Here is an 8928-nt window from a genome sequence, read left to right on the forward strand (position 1 = left end):
CTGGAAGACCAACTTTAAATAGTTGGAAAGCAGTTACGTCTACTTACCACCTGTCAGTCAAATTTCCAACGGAGCATAGGATAGGACAGGTTCAGGGAGATTAGTTGGCAGCAAAAGAATGCTACCTGGCCATGTTGGCCATGGACGAGCAAGTTTAGACGATGAATATTGAAGAAAAGAGAATGGTGGTTGAGCCTATTGAAGTGTTGGAAGATATTTCTTTAGACGAGAAAAACCCTAAGAGGTGCACCAGGGTTGGAGCAAATTTAGAAGAGAGAATTAAGAAGGACCTTGTCTGTTTCTTGAGGAAAAGTATTGATGTATTTGCTTGGAGTCATGAGGACATATCGGGTATAGACCCTAGTGTCATTACCCACCGTCTAAATGTATATCCTTCCTTTAAGCCTGTACGACAGAAGAAAAGGGTGTTTGCTCCTAAGAGAGACAATGCTATCAAAGAAGAAGTGCAGAAGTTGACCGTAGCGAAGTTCGTTTGAGAAGTTTATTATCCAGACTGGCTGGCCAATGTAGTAATGGTAAAAAAGGCAAATGGTAAATGGAGAATGTGTGTAGATTTCACTGATCTGAATAAGGCTTGCCCTAAGGATAGCTATTCGTTGCCTCGCATTGATCAGTTGGTAGATTCCACTGCGGGACACAAGCTGCTTGGCTTTATGGATGCTTTCTTCGGATACAATCAGATAAGGATGGACAATACAGATTAAGAAAAAACATCTTTTGTCATAAGCCAAGGCTTATTCTGTTATAAGGTGATGCCCTTCGGTTTAAAGAACGTTGGGGCAACATATTAGAGGCTGGTTAACCACATGTTTCGTTCGTAAATTGGGTGGAATGTAGAAGTCTACGTAGATGACATGCTGGTGAAAATTCAGGACGAGGGAAAGCATCTGGACGACCTGCAGGAAACATTTAACACACTCAGGTAGTATAACATGAGGTTGAACCCTAGCAATTGCTTTCGGGTGTCATCCGGGAAATTCCTAGGGTTCATGGTTTCACATAGGGGGATTGAAGCAAATCCAAACAAGATCCAGGCGATACTGAACATGGAACCTCCACGGAATATCAAAGAAGTCCAGTTTCTTACCGGATGAGTTGCTGCCCTCAACAGGTTTGTCTCTAAAGCTACTGATAAATGTTTGCCATTTTTTAAGGTACTTAAAAAGGCATTTGAATGGGCGGACGAGTGTCAAAAAGCCTTCCAGGACTTGAAAATCTACCTCACTATGGCTCCTCTACTAAGTCCATCCGTGTTGGGAGAGGAGTTGTATTTGTACTTAGCAGTTACCCCACATGCCGTTAGTTCAGCATTGATAAGGGAGGAAGGAAGAATGCAAAAACCCGTGTACTATACAAGCAGAGCACTAAGGGGAGCGGAAGGACAATATCCGCTAATAGAGAAGTTGGCTTTTGCATTGATAACGGCTTCCAGGAAGCTAAGGCATTACTTTCAAGCTCATGTCATCAATGTCATGACCGACCATCCACTCAAGAAAGCAATGAACAAGCTAGAAGTTGCAGGACAACTGATCCAATGGGCTGTCGAGCTTAATGAATTTGATATCAGATATCAACGAAGGCATGCAATAAAAGCTCAAACCCTGGTAGATTTCATTGCAGAGTTCACTCCAAGTTATGAAGACTTAAGCGAGGTGGAGAATAGAAAGAAATGGATCGTCCATGTGGATGGCTCATCAACACAATTTGCAGGAGGAATAGGAGTTGTTTTGCTGTCCCCAGAAGAAGATAAATTGAAGCACAAGGTTCGTCTACAGTATGAAACAACCAATAATGAAGCTGAGTATGAAGCCCTTCTTAAAGGATAAGAGTTGGCTAAATCTGTAGAAGCAGAAATGATACTCGTCCTCGGAGACTCTTAGCTAGTCATAGGCCAAGTAAATGGGACATGTGAAGCCAAAGAAGAACGAATGAAGAAGTATCTTAATAAGGTGGTACACCTTGTAAAGAAGTTAAGGAAGCCGATTTCATTCAGATCCCAAGAGAAGAAAATATGGAGGCAGATACTTTAGCAAAAGAAGCCTTAGCAAGTGAAGGACTGGACGAGTTTGATGAAATTCAATACTTGCCCAGCATAGACTTTCTAGAGTTGTATCAGATAGAGGCTGAAGAAAATTGGATAACTCTAATAATATCATACTTGAAGGACGGAAAACTTCCAAAAGGAAAAGACGAGGCCAGGAAGCTTAGAGTCAGATCAGCCAGATACGTCCTCATGAACTAGGTGCTATACAAGAGGGGTTTTTCACAACCTTATTTGAGGTGTTTAGCTCCGGACGAGGCCAACTATGTATTGAGGGAAGTTCATGAAGGAGCATGTGGCAACCACTCAGGAGCCAGATCACTTGTCCACAAAGTCATCCGCGCAGGTTACTACTGGCCAAACATGCAAGCTGATCCCAAGGCATATGTCAAGGTCTGTGATCAATGCCAACGATTTAGTAATGTCCCTAGACAACCATCAGAATATCTCACCCTGATGATGGCCCCATGGCCTTTTGCACAATGGGGGCTAGACATCTTGGGTCCCTTTCCACTTGGGACGAGGCAGATGAAATTTCTGGTGGTAGGTGTTGATTATTTCACCAAATGGGTAGAGGCAGAACCCTTAGCAAGTATCACGCAACAAAATGTCAAGAGTTTCGTCTGGAAGAACATTGTATGCAGGTTTGGGGTGCCTAGAGTATTAATGTCTGACAACAGACGACAATTTGATAATGCACTTTTCAGGGACTTTTGTGAACACTTCGGAATTCAAAATCATTATTCATCGCCCGCCCATCCACAAGCAAACAGCCAGGCTGAAGTTACAAATCGATTCTTGTTGAAAATCATCAAGACTCAGCTTGAGGGGGCAAAGGGGAGTATGGCAAGATGAGTTACCAGGTGTTCTATGGGCGTATAGAACGACGGTGAGAACCCCTACGGGGGAAACTCCTTTCAAGCTAGCCTATGAAAGCGAAGCAGTCATACCTGCAGAAGTGCACATGGCCAACCACAGGGTAACGATGTATCAAGATAAGAATAACGAAAAGCAACTCCGTTTAAACCTCGATCTAATAGATGAGGTAAGGACAGATGCAGAACATAGGACGGCAAGGTATAAAAACCTAATGGCTAGGCAGTATGATGCAATGGTGAAGCCGAGGCGATTCAACATAGGAGACCTTGTCCTGAAAAAGGTTTCTTTGGCAACCAAGAACCCGGCTCATGGGAAACTGGGGCCTAATTGAAAAGGACCCTACAGAGTTATCAACTATAAAAGGCAAGGATCCTACTACTTGGAGGCCCTGGATGGGAGAAAATTGGAGCATCCTTGGAATGTTGAGCACCTGAGGAGGTACTATCAGTAGAAGTGCTAGCCTGGATGAGTGTTACTATGGATGAGCTTGGAGCTTGTTTGTCTATTTATGTTCTACTTATGTTTAATAATGCTACTACTTTATTATTTATGTTGTGGTTATGAACAAAGTTATGGATTTGTTTGTACTTGTTAAACCCCCTAGAAGGCATTTGCTTCTAAGTATATGCCTCGTTTGTGAACAATATTTATGACATGTACATAATGTTGTGTGAATCTTAGTTTCTATGCTATTTTTCGTTCAAATTAATTCATAAGAAGGCTGAAAAGCCCAAGACGAGCAAATTCTCTGGACGCGGAGATATAACGTCAATAAGCTTTCCTAAGGGCAAAGCAAAGCAAAGCAAGGCATGCTCGTCCAAGTAAAGGACGAGGTAAAACCTTGGCTTCCTTGAGCAAAACACAACAAGTTCAAAGGATGTTCGTCAGTATAACGGACGAGGTAAAGCGTAATGCATGTCCAACCCATGGATGAGGAAATGCATAAGCAAGTATTTAACTTATTGATTAAGATGCCTACTAAAACAGTCCAATTTATGGACGAGTGAAAAGTTGTGTCTTATCTTCATTAAAGGTGAAAACCAGCTAAGTCCAAGGACGAGTAATGCTGATAATTATTATTTCACAAATGAATTACACTTGGTGAAATTCAAAATAAAAAATATAAATGAACAATGGACGAGCTGAGCTTGAAATCTATTGTTTATAAAAATAAAGCTTTCGTTCATATCATGATAAAAGAAAAATAACATTCATTCAGATTGTTTAAGGGCGGACAACCAACGTCCAAACACCCTTACGAAAGTAAAGCCAAGTGTTGATAGCTCATCCTAAAATATGGACGAGCTTAGTGTACTTTAGTTACATTAAAAAGGTCCCAAAACCAAGGACCAAACAAAAATCAAAAGGAAAAAGAAAACACAAAGGATAATCAAAAGATTTAAGCAGGGGGGGCATTAATGTTGGGGTCGTCCTGGGTCAGCTGAGTGGTAGCATCGTCCTCCACATTAACATCCTCGAAGTTGGCCTGAAGAAGAGAACTAGTTGCAGCAACAAGGTTAAGCTTGATGGAGCTAAAGTCCACTTCAGGGAAGTTTTCCATAGTATCCATTCTAAAATCTTCAAAGCCTATTGCGTAGTGTTCACCTAGACGATCAGTATATTCTTTGGACGCCTTGAACTCAGCAACTGCATCTTCTTTTGCCTGGGAGAGAAGAGAACTCAACTCGTCATTCTTTTTATGTAACTGATCAAGACGAGTATCTTTCTCAGCTATATTGGTTCTCAACTCTCCAATCAAATTTTGCTGCTCCGCTACTTCCTCCTTAGCTTTGGCAGCCACCTTAGCCCATTTCTTACATTCGTCCCTTATCTCTTGAATTCTCGTCTCCAGCAAGATCCTTGTCTTATCCAATTCATTGGCTTGCCTGGATGCTGCAATGAATTTTGACATGCCCTATAAAAAGACAGATCCAAAAACTGCTGGTCAGATGAAGAAAAATTATGGGATAATAAGGACAAGACAAAAAGTACAGTCAACACACCTTAAAAAGATCATGAACACCTAAGTGCTCAAAATCCTTTAGGGACATGTCATAACAAGTAGTTATGTCCTCGTCCTTCACAGCTTCTCCAAAACGTTCCCAAGCCAAGTCTTCATTTTCAATAATATTTGTGGGAACCTTGGGAGGAAGTTGGGACGAAGCAAGTGCAGTCGTCCTGGGCAGAGAAGCCTTGGATGGGGTAGTCTCAACTGGAGTGGACGAGTCAACATCAACTATATGGACGGGAGGCTGGGATTGAGGAAGCTTAGGTTTAACCACTTGGGATGACCCACACTTAACCCTTTTCTCTCGACGACTATCTCGTTGGCTAGGAAGACTTCCCAAATCAATGTTCTTTGACAGGGATTTCCTTTTCTCCCCAGCCGACGGACGAGTCCAGGGTTGGGCCTCAAGACGCCCCTCCTCGCCCATAATATCCTTTCCTTTGTTTTCTTTCATTGTTGCCGTTCCTAAAAAAATAAATAAATAAATAACTAAAGCAGAACATAAATATTGTAGTATTTATCTAAAGTTCAAAAACTTACTTCTTCATACTGTGATCTCGTGTGCAAGTGCTTTGTCGGACGGATTAGGGCCTAATCCCCACTTGGCAAGACGTCTGACCGTGACCAAGGAATGGAAGCTCCTATCCACGTGTAGACAAGCCCTGTGAACACAGTCTTGATAAAACTTACTCAAAGACGGTCGTTCAATAGTTGTAAACAAACAAGTAAGAAAAAGTTAGAATATGAAAGAAAGAGAACAAAATGAAGAAAAAAGGGGAGGGACTTACCTTCAGGACGAAGGTTCCCTAGATCCCCAGTGCAACGACCAAAGACGTCCCGGCCAACGTCCATAGGATTCCCAGCCCAGAAACCGAAGACGAAGAAATATTCCTTCTTCCAATTTCTATCAGACGAGGCCAAAGACTTAATCAATCTACAATCTGTACCCCTAGCTGTGAATTGGTAGAAGCCAAGGGACTGATGTATTTCTAAGGGTTTGTAACAATAGAGGAACTCGTCCACGGTAAGAGGACGGTCCCTCCCAAATACTTCCCTCCATAAAATTTGCATGGAGACAATTAATCTCCATGCATTAGGATTGAATTGACATACTCCTAAACCTAACCTAACTAACAATTCCTTAGCAAAAGCGTTCAAAGGTAACCTTAAGCCCCCCAAAAAATAAGCCTCATAGACGCCTATTTTGAAGTGGGGGTTGCAGCACCATTCTCCACGGATTGGCAACCTAGGGTTAAGCTCGTCCGGAATTTGATACCATTTCCTAATATTGTTGAGTCTTTGTTCATCTGTCTTAGAAGGGATGTCTATTGCATAGCTATAGATGGTGATCTTAGCCTCGTCCAAAGGACTAGACGAAGGGATGTTGGACGAAGTACCAGCTTGAGACCCTGAAGCCTTCCTAATTTGTTCTTGTATGACTTCTAAAGGAAAACCTAGGACACCAAAAGTATACCCCTCGTCTGTGGAGCTTCCCCCATTACTGCTATGGCTAGTGCTATTGTTAGAACTATTATAACTAGTTGAGTCACGGTACTCGTCTATAGCTTGTTCCGTACTATTAATAGACGAAGAAACAGACATTTTTTCTGAAAAATTAAGGGAAACCTAAAGACGAGAAAGGAAAGAATACCTGGCTCTGAGACGAAAGGAAGCTACGGACGCGAAGGAACTTCTAGACGAGACTCTAGACGAGAAGTGTCTGGGAAGAAAAATTTTAGAAATGTGAAGGGTAGAGGAGGAATTCCACTATTTATAGACAACTGACCTGGGCATTTGAAACAACACAACCAACCAGGATATGACACACGGCTTACCCTTTGAAAAAATAAATCGACGAGACTGGCCATCAGTAAAATTAGGACACGTGGCACATACAATTGTAGCCATTAAATACACACGTCCAGGGAAATAGTGCCAAACTACACATCCTTTAGATGATCCATGTGACTACACACCCTTTAGACGATCCATGTGGACGAGGGGGCAACTAATGGTGTTATAAAAAAACACGAACTCCTAAGCTCGTCCATATGGCTCATCTCAAGGAAATGATGGGTGACATATGGCTTGTTCGTCTAAGGTAAGCTTGACTGTCCACAACGTCAATTGGACGAGCTTCATTCGTCCTGAACATGTTGTGGTTGTTCCTGTTTTCCTGTCAAGCTACAAACCACTCCCCCAATCAATGGTTATGAAAGTCAGACCCCAAAAATGTAACTTCCTTGGTGGTTAGGGAAGTTAACTCCAAATCCTTCGAACTCTACAACAGTAGGAGAGGTAATTGCCTCTGACAAGCACTATATAAGAGTTCTTCTACGAGAAGGTAAGACATTCAGACATTATTTTCCATACAACTTGGAATTCTGAGAATACTAACTTTACCATCGAAGGATTCTTGACCGGTCTTCCTCGATCTCCTCTGACGTTGTGTTCATCTTTTCAGGATATTCCAAGTAACATAGATCAATGCTCAAAACATTCAGCCTTACTGATTTCCTTGTGTTCATCACAAGTGTTTACTAAAAATTTTTAAATTGTCAACAATCTTTAGATTGGATTTTTTGCATAACTTGCTAATCGTATAGTCACCCTATTTCCAACCTTGGACACCACAATAAACACACAACTATGATTAAGTTGTAGATGTTTCCTAAGAACAATTAGAGAGCACATAAGGTTATACATCTTCGGTTTTATAGTATATATAAATAATAAAAATATAAACATCAAGAAAGTGGCCTTAACTATGTTATTTTACCAAGAGGTATGCCCCTGAATGTAATGAAAGCTACCATGGGAGATACGTAGGAAGTTAATTAGTATACCAATTAAGTGTGGAAGAAACCAAGATAAATCTAGCTAATTTTTTTTTTCTTTTTTTTTTTTTTGTGAACAAAAGTAATTATTGTGGTTGGGCTAATTTCTTGGGATGCTTTTTTTTTTTTTTTTTTTTGGTTTTAAATTTTAGATCTAAATTTTTTAATAACTTTAAAAAAATTACTATTGTGATGAGCAGTTATTAGTAAGTAAAAAAGTAAATTTATTGCTGGGCTCAAATGTAAAATTATGGTCAAATGTGATATTGGTACTGCCTACTGTGACAATTGAATTATCAATTGTAAGAAAAAAAAAAAGTACCACCGAATTTGACAAAAATACGGTCAGAAGTGATGTTGGTACTGCCCAATGTAATAATAGAACTGTCAAATTTGAGAATAAAAAATAGGGTGCCACTGAATGTGACAAAAATAGAGTCAGATGTGATGTTGGTACTACTTAATGTGACAATGGAACCATCAAATTTGAGAAAAAATAAATGAACCATTATATGTGATAGAAGAATTGTCAAATTTGATATTGGAACTACATAATGTGATAATAGGACCATCAAATTTGAGAAATAAATAAAAGAACCACTAAATGTAACAAAAGAACTATCAAATGTGATGTTGAAACTGTACAATGTGACGATGGAACCGTCAAATGTGAGAAAAAAATAAGGGAATTATCGAATGTGACTAAAGAACTGTCAAATGTGGTGTTGCACATGTGAGGATGGAAGCGTCAAATGTGAGAAGAAAGTAAGAAAACCCCCAAATGTGACGAAAGAACTATCACATGTAATATTGGAACTCCACAATGTGAGGATGAAACTGTCAAATGTGAGAAAAAAATAAGGGAACCACCAAATGTGACAAAAGAACAGTCACATGTGATGTTGGAACTGCCAAATGTGAGAAAAAAGTAAGGGAACTACCCAATGTGACAAAAGAACTGTCATCTGTGACAAAAATAAAGCAGATGTGATGTTGGTACTGATTAATATGACAATGGAACCATCAAATTTGAGAAAAAAAAAAATAAAGGAATCACTATATGTGACAAAAAAACTGTCAAATGTAATATTGGAACTGCACAATATAATAATGGAATCGTCAAATGTGAGGAAAAAAAAATA

Source organism: Quercus robur, chromosome 11 (genome assembly GCF_932294415.1).
Source record: "Quercus robur chromosome 11, dhQueRobu3.1, whole genome shotgun sequence".
NCBI lineage: Eukaryota > Viridiplantae > Streptophyta > Magnoliopsida > Fagales > Fagaceae > Quercus > Quercus robur.